The sequence below is a fragment of the Eleutherodactylus coqui genome, chromosome 12, assembly GCF_035609145.1.
Source record: "Eleutherodactylus coqui strain aEleCoq1 chromosome 12, aEleCoq1.hap1, whole genome shotgun sequence".
Taxonomy (NCBI): Eukaryota; Metazoa; Chordata; class Amphibia; order Anura; family Eleutherodactylidae; genus Eleutherodactylus; species Eleutherodactylus coqui.
The window spans coordinates 8,346,358-8,358,500 of NC_089848.1; positions in this window are offsets into that span (position 1 = coordinate 8,346,358).

The window sequence follows — 12,143 nt, forward strand, 5'->3', positions numbered from 1 at the left end:
GATTATGGTGAGTGGTTCAGCAATTACCTCCACTGCTTCCTTTAGTATCCTACGATGTAATTCATCTGGACCTTGAGACTTGAATTCATTTAAGTTAGCGAAGTGTTCTCTCACCATCTTTCTACTTATAGATAGCCTGCATTCTTTTTATTCCCCCAATAGCACAGAGATCAGCTGATGTTACATCTATTTCTGAGAGAAAGCAGATGCAAAATAGGAATCTCAAAGTTCGACTGTCTTAACATCATTCGTAACTAATTCACCATTTTCATCTTGTAAGCATCCAATAGCATCTTTGACTTTTCTTTTGCTTTTGACACTTGCCCTACAGTTTTGGCAGACCACTTCATATTCTTCTTTAGATATGCCCCCCTCTTTCCATTTGATAAATATATTTTTCTTCCTTTTTAACATGTGTGCAAGTTCTGTGTTCATCCATCCTGGTTTCTTTAAATGCTTCCCTTTCTTCCTTCTTTTAGGGATTGTTAATGATTGTGCTTTGAGAATCTCATGTTGCAGTATTTCCTAACCTTCTTAGACATTTCTCTCCTTAAGAACATCCAGCCATTGGATTCTTCCTACCCTCTTTCTGAGCACACCTTTTGTGAGGTGTCAGTTCTGCAGACAGCGGCCTCTGTTTCTCTCTATAGGATATCCCCCACAACCAGCACTCTCCTTTTCTTCTTCACAACACCACTTCTTTTTCTCCATCTAAAAGGACTCTGTGTGTTTACTACACAGTTTTTTGTGGATAGAGTCATTTCTTGATATACCTCTTCATTGTTCTCCTGCATGAGAACCTGCTACCGGTTCCTGAGCAGTATGGGTGCTGGCTGACTCCTGATCCTGCTGCTTCTTTGGGTCACATGTTTCCATTCTTCTGCTTCTGCAGGTACACTGAACATTTCTTTTCCTTCAACATTTTGAAAATGTTCTTCTGCACTGTTAAAGTAATCCTAATCTTCCCGAATGAGTTTCAATGTAGCTATAGTCTCCTGAAGACTTTGTGCAGTGGCCCAGAGTTAACGGGGCCCCGCGATAATGTTAAATGTTTGTCTTGCGCCATTGTATTATCAGTGTCTTATATGTAGTGTGCATTTGATGCATATTACACCTTTGCAGCACTGAATGAGTTAATGCCTGAGTTATGTCTGAGAAATGTATCTCGTTGTATGTCATGTGACATGCACTACGTCGCATAATATATTAGTAAAGATTCTAGTGAGGGGAAGGGGTTCTTTGTGTGCGGGCAGACTCTCACAGACACTACGTTATCTGTGTGTGGAGTAATGTAAGAAGTGGAGAGATCGTCTGAAGCTCACCCTGGGCCAATGGAACCCAGGAGCCTCTGGTACTTCTAATGCAAGCCAAGTGAATGAAACTGCTTCACAGCGAGGAACAGGAACAAGTTGGCCAGTGTTGAGAGAGTTTCTACCAGGAGAAGGACAGCACACATATAATTGGGACTGTGAGTTGCTTGTACGCGCCGAGAGCCTCCACTGCTGATATTCTGCATTTGTTTATGAACTGTTTATTATGTTACTGATGGTTGCAAGAAGTTAAGAAAACGGACATTATCGAACATTCCCAGTTTGTCCAGAAAGTTATCCCTGTGTGTCGACTACTTTGTTACAACCTAAGGATACTCCGCAGAGGATGGAACGGTGGTGTCACAAGTAACAACGGACTTTAAGGTAACCGCTAATTACGCTTTCCTTGTGACCTCCCCCAGCAGTAAGTTGCACGGGTCCCGGGCTACTCTCAAGGGAGGAGGTGGTAGAGCCACCGTGACACAATTCTCCCTTATCTACCCTGCCATCTCCTCATCTGTGGGCCTGCTGCTCAGACACTGCATTTGCATCTTTTCCTCCAGTAGAGGAAGCTTGCATTTCTGGCAAGTTAAGTTTGGCTTTTCCTCTGGTAGGTCTGTAAACATACAGCAGCTCACCATACGGCTCCTCTCATTTTCCATGTTGTCAGTTGATGTCCACTTCCAAACTTCTAAAAGTCAAGAATTGTAGTAAAGAAATATACCCTATAAGATACTACTAAGAACGGCGTGCAGTTGGCGATACCCTCTGAGCAGCTAGACCCGGCTAATCCCAGCAATCTCACAGTGACTAATAGCTGTCTACAAATATCTGAAGGGTTGTCACAGTGCAGAGGGATCAGCCCTATTGTCATTTGCACAAAAAAAGACTAGAAGCAATGGGATGAAACTTAAAGGAAGGAGTTTAGATATTAGAAAAAACATTCTGACAGTGAGGCTGGGTTCACACAGGGCAGATTTGTTGCGGTTTTGCTGCATTTTTTCCGTTGTGGTTTTGCCACAAAAGAACTGCTTCTGCGGCAAAACCGCTTCAAAGGTTATTTTCCGCAGCGCTTTTTTACTTTTGCAGCGTATTTTGGTGCGGATTTTGATGTGTCCATAGAGGTCTATGGACAAAAGAGCGCTGCGGAAAAGACAAAAGAATGGACATGCTGCGTCTTAAAAAACCGTGCCGCAGTTGCATATCCGCACTGCGGCTGTGTGGAAAAAATCCGTCCTGTGAGAACAGCTTTTTGCCCAAACACATTTGTACTGCATTGCACTGCAAACGCAGCGGTTTTGCCGCAGTGTGGATATGCAATGGCAAACCGCAGCAAAACTGCAGCAAATCCGCCCTGTGTGAACCCAGGCTGAGGGTGGGGAATGAGGGAAGCAGGTTGCCATGGGAGGTGGTGAGTTCTCCTTCAATGGAAGTCTTCAAACAGAGGTTGAATAGACATTGTGTCTGGGATGATTTAGTGATCCTGCATTGTGCAGGGGGTTGGACCAGATGGCCCTGGGAGGTTTTTTCCAACTCTACCATTCCATGATTCTATGAAATTGGGCAAGTAGAAGCATGATGAGACTGTGCATTCAGTGGTGCAAGAAATGGAACACGCTGAGACTTTTAGTTCTGCACCAGCTACGTGTAGCTGCAGCCCTTCTTTACTTGTGCCCCTCTCCTGTCATTTCCTTCTCCATTTTCTTGCCCTGAGAACAGGGCAGTGTATATGATGTGGAGCGTTAGAGAAGCTAGTCTGTGCTATGCACCCACAAACACTGTGACAGGCTGTGGCTCGGCAACATGAGTAACAGAGATAGATATAGATGTTAGCTTCATGGCCGGAGCTCCAGGGGGGGCCTCCGACTATGGAAAAAGGGGCATTTGGGCCCCCAAGGCTTACGGCCAGGTCGCAATTGTGACCCATATAGCTGTGGCACTGGTGAAAGGACATAAGAAATTGGCTACCAGGTTCATTAATTCCCTTATTGTGAACAACTATTACTGTCATTCTTATTTTAATTCTTGATATTACAGTATTGTGAATCCAATGGAACAATAGCTTTTACTGCTTCCGACCAGACCATTCCACTGTATTACTGAATCTCTTTATCAGTATAATATATATTAGGTGTTTTCCAAACTCCCCTTCAAGCTTTCATTGGCTTTTCATCAAGGTGACTGCAGTCTTGGCAGAAGCTCTATGTATGCAAGGAATATATCTAATTCCATATCTAGATGAGTGGATAATAGAGACTTCCTGCCTGAATATTCTCCAGGGCCAGATTCAGACTGTTCTGAATTGCCTAGAGATCCGTGGGTTCATCAACAATTGGGAGAATTGCAAATAGTCTCAGTAACAATGAAGACTTTTACCAACATAAAAGATTTGGGCCCTTTATCATGGAATTTTAACAATCACTTCTCACCACTCTATGTCTAAACACAGTGATGAAGATCTTAGCGCTACTTAATGCCTCAATTGCCTTGTGCCAAATCTCACTTGACATTACTGCAGGCAACAAATCTTCAAGCCTGCAACATGAAGCACCAAAGTTGTGTTGTTTCCCTCGAGAGGAAATATGTCTTGAAATGGTGGTTCAGAAGAGAGATTTTGGAAGAAATAATTTTCTCCTTGTCAGTGGAGAGTGCTTACCACAGATGCTTTGAGAAGTGGTTATGCAGCTTATCAGCTGGACTTCTGGACGTAGGGAATCTACTCACCCAAGACAGTACAAGATCCTCGAACTTCAAGGTGGTAAGACTAGCTTTGTTACAGTTCCAGAGCCGATTGAAAGGACCCCATGCCAAGATTCAATGAAACAGCCTGCTTATAGTTTATTACCTCAACAAGTAGGGTGAGACCAGGTGTCATTTCCTGGAGGTCTAGTGTGCGGGAATCATGCACTGGGTGGGATATCATATAGCCAGTATCTCAGCTGTCCATAACAGAGGTGGTGAGAACTCATGAACATCTCCTCAGCAGAAAAGATCTCAGGTCCAACAAATGGAAGCTCAGTCCAGTGGTTTTCCAGTTATTGGTGGAGAAATAGGACAAGCTAGAGATGGATGTCTTGTCTTCCCAATAATAATTACTTGAATTCATTAGCAGGGAGGTTTTTTATGGTATGTGGAGATGGCATCTATAATTAACTTTTTGCTTGCTGCTTTGTAGACTTTTCTGTTCAAAATCGAGTCAGAGCTAAAACCCATTTGTGCTGCCTCAGACTCAAGGAAAATAATTTCAAGTGAGTAATTTTTTCTCTTTCAGACCTCTTAAAGGACTTTTCAGCATCATAAAGTCAGAGGTGTCCATCAATGAGTGACCTGTGCCTACAGTACAACATGCATTAGCTTTATGGTACTGCATTGATGCCACAGCCTCGATCGGTAATGATTAATGATTAGAGATGAGCGAGCACCAAAATGCTCGGGTGCTCGTTACTCGAGTCGAACTTTTCGCGATGCTCGAGGGTCCGTTTCGAGTAACGAACCCCATTGAAGTCAATGGGCGACCCGAGCATTTTTGTATATCGCCGATGCTCGCTAAGGTTTTCATTTGTGAAAATCTGCAAAACCCAAAAAAGTGCTGGAAACGACACAGAAAGGGATAGGGCAGGCGAGGGGCAACATGCTGGGCTGCATTTCAGGTTCACAGGTCCCACTATTAAGCCACAATAGCGGCAAAAGTGCCCCCCCCTACCAATTTTTACTTCGGACAAACCCTCATTAGCAAGGCACACCTTAGCTAAGCACCACACTACCTCCAACAAAGCACAAGCACTGCCTGCGGGACACACCCCTGCCTCTTCTCTTGGGTTACATGCTGCTCAACCCCCCCCCCCCCCCCGCACGACCCAGTGTCCACAGCGCACACCAAAGTGTCCCTGCGCAGCCTTCAGCTGCCCTCATGCCACACGCTGGCCTCACAGCCACACCACCCTCATGTCTATTTATAAGTGCGTCTGCCATGAGGAGGAACCGCAGGCACACACCGCAGAGGGTTGGCAGGGCCAGGCAGCGACCCTCTTTAAAAGGGGCGGGGCGATAGCCCACAATGCTGTACAGAAGCAATGAGAACTCCAATCCTGTGCCACCTCCATCAGGAGCTGCAAACGTGGGCATAGCAATGGGGAATCCATGTGCCACACAGTATTCATTCTGTCAAGGTGTTGCATAGCTCAATCCACACTGCAGGGGGAAAGCTGTCAGCGCTCTGTCCTCTACCCAAGTCAGTCAATGCCTTTGTGCCAGACAGGTCAAACACCGCGATGGGAACTAATTTTGCACCAACAGCATAGGGGGGTCCTAGGAAGCCCAAGACATGAACAAAAAATTGATCTGAGCGGCCAAACATGGCAGACTTGCACCGCGCCCACGACATAGGCCTCGGCCCACAGCTTCAGCAATCCTAGGCAGGAAGCGGACTTTCACTGCACCAAGGACAAAGGCCTCTGCACAAACCCTCAGCAATCGCGGGCCTACAGCGGACTCCTATGCTAGCGTAGCTGTGCACGTCTCATTAGCGCTGTATTGCTCCTGTAGTTTGTCCCAATGCAGTGCCCCGGATAGTAGAGCTAACGTCAGATTAAATATAGGTGGACTTCGGGCCACACTGCATTCCCCAGTCAAACCGGGGTTTTTAATACATAGACACAGGCAGTTACAACTCACTAATGTGAAGTCCGTGTGGACCGACAGCATGGGTGGCTCCCTGGAACCCACCGGCGGTACATAAATATATCCCATTGCAGTGCCCCGGACAGCTGAGGTAACGTCAGGTTTAATGCAGGTGGGCTTCGGCCCACACTGCATGCCCCAGTCAGACTGGGGTTATTTATAGTAGACACATGCAGTTACAACTCCGTGTGGACCGACAGCATAGGTGGGTCCCAGGAAGCCACCGTCGCTACATAAATATATCCCATTGCATTGCCCAGCACAGCTGAGGTAACGTCCGATTAAATGCAAGTGGTCTTCGGCCCACACTGCATGCCCCAGTCTGACCGGGGTTTTTAATACAAAGACACTGGCAGGTACAAATCCCTAATGTGAAGTCCCTGTGGACCCACAGCATGGGTGGCTCCCTGGAACCCATCGGCGGTACATAAATAAATCCCATTGCAGTGCCCAGCACAGGTGAGGTAACGTCAGGTTTAATGCAGGTGGGCTTCGGCCCACACTGCATGCCGACTGGGGTTCTTTATAAGTGGACACATGCAGTTACAACTCCGTGTGGACCGACAGCATAGGTGGGTCCCAGGAAGCCACCGTCGCTACATAAATATATCCCATTGCATTGCCCAGCACAGCTGAGGTAACGTCCGATTAAATGCAAGTGGGCTTCGGCCCACACTGCATGCCCCAGTCTGACCGGGGTTTTTAATACATAGACACTGACCGGTACAAATCCCTAATGTGAAGTCCCTGTGGACCCACAGCATGGGTGGCTCCCTGGAACCCATCGGCTGTACATAAACGTATCCCATTGCAGTGCCCTGCTCAGCAGAGCTAACGTCACATACAATACAGACGTGCTTCGGGCCACAGTGCATGCCCCAGTCAGACTGGTAATATGTACCTTAACAGTAACCGCGTTGGTGGGAATGTGGTGGCGACTGCGGACCTAGTAGCGCAGTTTTATTTAGTTGGTTTTCGGAATGTGGCAAGGATTAAGTGGGCCGTGGCAGGGGGATGGTGGGGGGGGCTCTCTTGCTGTGTCGGTAAAGGTGAAATTCTTGGACTGCCACCAGACGGATCAATGCAAAGGTATTTGCCAAGAATGTTTTCATTGTTGGAGGAGGAGGGGGATTTTTTTGAGGCACTACGTGTCCTCTCCACGTGTCCATGGTTATATGCACCTTAACAGTAACCGCGTTGGTGGGAAATGGCCTTGCCACCATCATGTCTTTGGGAAGCCTCCGTTTCCACACCCCAGTGACATAGCATTAGCTGCGGTATAGGCAGAGCCCAGCATTAGTAACATTTCAGCGGTAGCATTAGGACAGGCCCCAGTAACATATCACTAGCAGCATTATAGGGGAGCACAGTATTAGTTCCATTTCAGTAGTAGTAGCAGTCCAGACAGGCCACAGTAACAATTCCGAAGCAGCAGTATAGGGGGAGCACAGTATTAGTTCCATTTCAGTAGTAGTAGCAGTCAAGACAGGCCACAGTAACAATTCCGAAGCAGCAGTATAGGGGGAGCACAGTATTAGTTCCATTTCAGTAGTAGTAGCAGTCAAGACAGGCCACAGTAACATTCCCGTTGCAGCAGTTTAGGAAGATAACAGTCTCTTTCACATTTCAGTAGTTGCAGTATAGACAAGGCCCCAGTTACATTTATGTAGCAAAAGTGTAGGCCAACCCCACACACCTTGCTGTACCATGAGTGCAGGCGAAGCCCATAAAAATTACTAGGATTACACTGTAGGCGAGGGCCCAAAAAAATTGGTGTACCAACAGTACTAATGTACCTCAGAAAAATTGCCCATGCCCAACCAAGAGGGCAGGTGAAACCCATTAATCGCTTTGGTTAATGTGGCTTAATTTGTAACTAGGCCTGGAGGCAGCCCAGTTAAAATAAAAATTGGTTCAGGTGCAAGTTTCAACGCTTTAATGAGAATTGAAACGTATAAACATTGTTTACAAAAGTAATATGACTGAGCCTTGTGGGCCTAAGAAAAATTGCCCATTCGGCGTGATTACGTGAGGTTTCAGGAGGAGGAGCAGGAGGAGGAGGATGAATATAATACACAGATTGATGAAGCTAAAAGGTCCCCGTTTTTTATGGTGATAGAGAACGATGCTTCTATCCGCGGGTGCAGCCTACGTATTGTTTAGGTACCGCTGCTGTCCGCTGGTGGAGAAGAGAAGTCTGGGGAAATCCAGGCTTTGTTCATCTTTATGAGTGTAAGCCTGTTGGCACTGTCAGTTGACAGGTGGGTACGCTTATCCGTGATGATTCCCCCAGCCGCACTAAACACCCTCTCTGACAAGACGCTAGCCGCAGGACAAGCAAGCACCTCCAGGGCATACAGCGCAAGTTCATGCCACGTGTCCAGCTTCGACACCCAGTAGTTGTAGGGAGCAGAGGGGTCACGGAGGACGGTCGTGCGATCGGCTACGTACTCCCTCACCATCCTTTGACAGTGCTCCCGCCGACTCAGCCTTGACTGGGGAACGGTGACACAGTCTTGCTGGGGAGCCATAAAGCTGGCAAAGGCCTTGGAGAGTGTTCCCCTGCCTGTGTTGTACATGCTGCCTGATCTCCGCGCCTCCCCTGCTACCTGGCCCTCGGAACTGCGCCTTCTGCCACTAGCGCTGTCGGATGGGAATTTTACCATCAGTTTGTCCGCCAGGGTCCTGTGGTATAGCATCAGTCTCAAACCCCTTTCCTCTTCGGGTATGAGAGTGGAAAGGTTCTCCTTATACCGTGGGTCGAGCAGTGTGTACACCCAGTAATCCGTAGTGGCCAGAATGCGCGTAACGCAAGGGTCACGAGAAAGGCATCCTAACATGAAGTCCGCCATGTGTGCCAGGGTACCTGTACGCAACACATGGCTGTCCTCACTAGGAAGATCACTTTCAGGATCCTCCTCCTCCTCCTCAGGCCATACACGCTGAAAGGATGACAGGCAAGCAGCATGGGTACCCTCAGCAGTGGGCCAAGCTGTCTCTTCCCCCTCCTCCTCATGCTCCTCCCCCTCCTCCTCCTCAACGCGCTGAGATATAGACATGAGGGTGCTCTGACTATCCAGCGACATACTGTCTTTCCCCGCCTTCATTTCCGAGCGCAAAGCGTCTGCCTTTATGCTTTGCAGGGAACTTCTCAAGAGGCATAGCAGAGGAATGGTGACGCTAATGATTGCAGCATCGCCGCTCACCATCTGGGTAGACTCCTCAAAGTTTCCAAGGACCTGGCAGATGTCTGCCAACCAGGCCCACTCTTCTGTAAATAATTGAGGAGGCTGACTCCCACTACGCCGCCCATGTTGGAGTTGGTATTCCACTATAGCTCTACGCTGCTCATAGAGCCTGGCCAACATGTGGAGCGTAGAGTTCCACCATGTGGGCACGTCGCACAGCAGTTGGTGCACTGGCAGATTAAACCGATGTTGCAGGGTCCGCAGGGTGGCAGCGTCCATGTTGGACTTGCGTAAATGTGCGCTGAGCCGGCGCACCTTTCTGAGCAGGTATGACAAGCGTAGGTAGCTTTTCAGAAACCACTGAACCACCAAATTAAAGACGTGGGCCAGGCATGGCACGTGCGTGAGGCTGCCGAGCTGCAGAGCCGCCACCAGGTTACGGCCGTTGTCACACACGACCATGCCCGGTTGGAGGCTCAGCGGCGAAAGCCAGAGGTTGGTCTGCTCTGTCAGACCCAGCAGCAGTTCGTGGGCCGTGTGCCTCTTCTCTCCTAAGCTGAGTAGTTTCAGCACGGCCTGCTGGCGCTTGCCCACCGCTGTGCTGCCACCCCGCGCGACAGCAACTGGTGGCGACGTGCTGCTGCTGACACATCTTGATTGCGAGACAGAGGTTGCGTAGGAGGAGGAGGAGGGTGGTTTAGTGGAGGAAGCATACACCGCCGCAGATACCAGCACCGAGCTGGGGCCCGCAATTCTGGGGGTGGGTAGGACGTGAGCGGTCCCAGGCTCTGACTCGGTCCCAGCCTCCACTAAATTCACCCAATGTGCCGTCAGAGAGATATAGTGGCCCTGCCCGCCTGTGCTTGTCCACGTGTCTGTTGTTAAGTGGACCTTGGCAGTAACCGCGTTGGTGAGGGCGCGTACAATGTTGCGGGAGACGTGGTCGTGCAGGGCTGGGACGGCACATTGGGAAAAGTAGTGGCGACTGGGAACCGAGTAGCGCGGGGCCGCTGCCGCCATCATGTTTTTGAAAGCCTCCGTTTCCACAAGCCTATACGGCAGCATCTCCAGGCTGATCAATTTGGCTATGTGCACGATTAACGCTTGAGCGTGCGGGTGCGTGGCGGCGTACTTGCGCTTGCGCTCAAACAGTTGCGCTAGCGACGGCTGCACGCTGCGCTAAGAGACATTGCTGGATGGGGCCGAGGACAGCGGAGGTGAGCTTGTGGGTGCAGGCCGGGAGACGTTCATGCCTGTGTCCTGAGAGGGGGGTTGGATCTCAGTGGCAGGTTGGGGCACAGGGGGAGAGGCAGTGGTGCAAACCGGAGGCGGTGAACGGCCTTTGTCCCATCTTGTGGGGTGCTTGGCCATCAGATGCCTGCGCATGCTGGTGGTGGTGGCTCCCTGGCTGATCTTGGCACGACAAACCTTGCACACCACAGTTCGTCGGTCGTCTGCACTCTCAGTGAAAAACTGCCACACCTTTGAGCACCTCGGCCTCTGCAGGGTGGCATGGCACGAGGGGGCGCTTTGGGAAACAGTTGGTGGATTATTCGGTCTGGCCCTGCCTCTATCCCTGGCCACCCCACTGCCTCTTCCAACCTGTGCTGCGGCTACAATTGCCTCCCCCTCTGAAGACCGGTCCTCAGTTGCCTTATCACACCAGGTGGGGTCAGTCACCTCATCGTCCAGCGGCTCTTCCTCCGAATCCTCTGTGCACTCCTCCCTGGGACTTACTGCCCTTACTACTACTTCACTGATAGACAACTGTGTCTCATCGTCATCGTCCTCCTCACCCACTGAAAGCTCTTGAGACAGTTGCCGAAAGTCCCCAGCCTCATCCCCCGGACCCCGGGAACTTTCCAAAGTCACGATAAACTCCTCTGGTGGGAGAGGAACCATTGCTGCCCAATCTGGGCGGGGCCTGAGAACAGTTCCTGGGAGTCTGCCTGCTCCTCAGAATGTGTCATTTTCATGGAGTGAGGAGGCTGGGAGGAAGGAGGAGCAGCAGCCAGAGGATTCAGAGTTGCAGCTGTGGACGGCCTAGAAGACTGTGTGGTCGATAGATTGCTGAATGCACTTTCTGCCATCCACGACAGGACCTGCTCACACTGCTCATTTTCTAATAAAGGTCTACCGCGTGGACCCATTAATTGTGAGATGAATCTGGGGACCCCAGAAACTTGCCTCTCTCCTAATCCCGCAGCAGTCGGCTGCGATACACCTGGACCAGGAGCTCGGCCTGTGCCCACACCCTGACTTGGGCCTCCGCGTCCTCGCCCGCGCCCACGTCCTCTAGGCCTACCCCTACCCCTCAGCGTGGTGTATTACGAGATTAGCAGAAACAGAACGCTGTAATTAAATGTGCCGCTTATTGGCCTGTGGTTGGAGGCTGACTTCGCGTACGTAACGCACTGCAGAGGCAGGAAACAATTATGCGCAAGGCTGGGTATTAATTCACCAACTACTACCCCCAGCAGAGACGCAGTAAACTGAAGGCAGTGACAGGCAGGCCAAATATTGTATTTTTTTGAAGTTTTTGGGAACAACCACACTGCCTGTGATATACACTGTATTTCGATTTCCCTGTTGGAGGCTGACTTCGCGTACGTAACGCACTGCAGAGGCAGCAACAATTGTGCGCAAGGCTGGGTATTAATTCACCAACTACTACCCCCAGCAGAGACGCAGTAAACTGAAGGCATTGACAGGCAGGCCAAATACAGTATTTTTTTGAAGTTTTTGGGAACAACCACACTGCCTGTGATATACACTGTATTTTGATTTCCCTGTTGGAGGCTGACTTCGCGTACGTAACGCACTGCAGAGGCAGGCAACAATTGTGCGCAAGGCTGGGTATTAATTCACCAACTACTACCCCCAGCAGAGACGCAGTAAACTGAAGGCATTGACAGGCAGGCCAAATACAGTATTTTTTTGAAGTTTTTGGGAACAACCACACTGC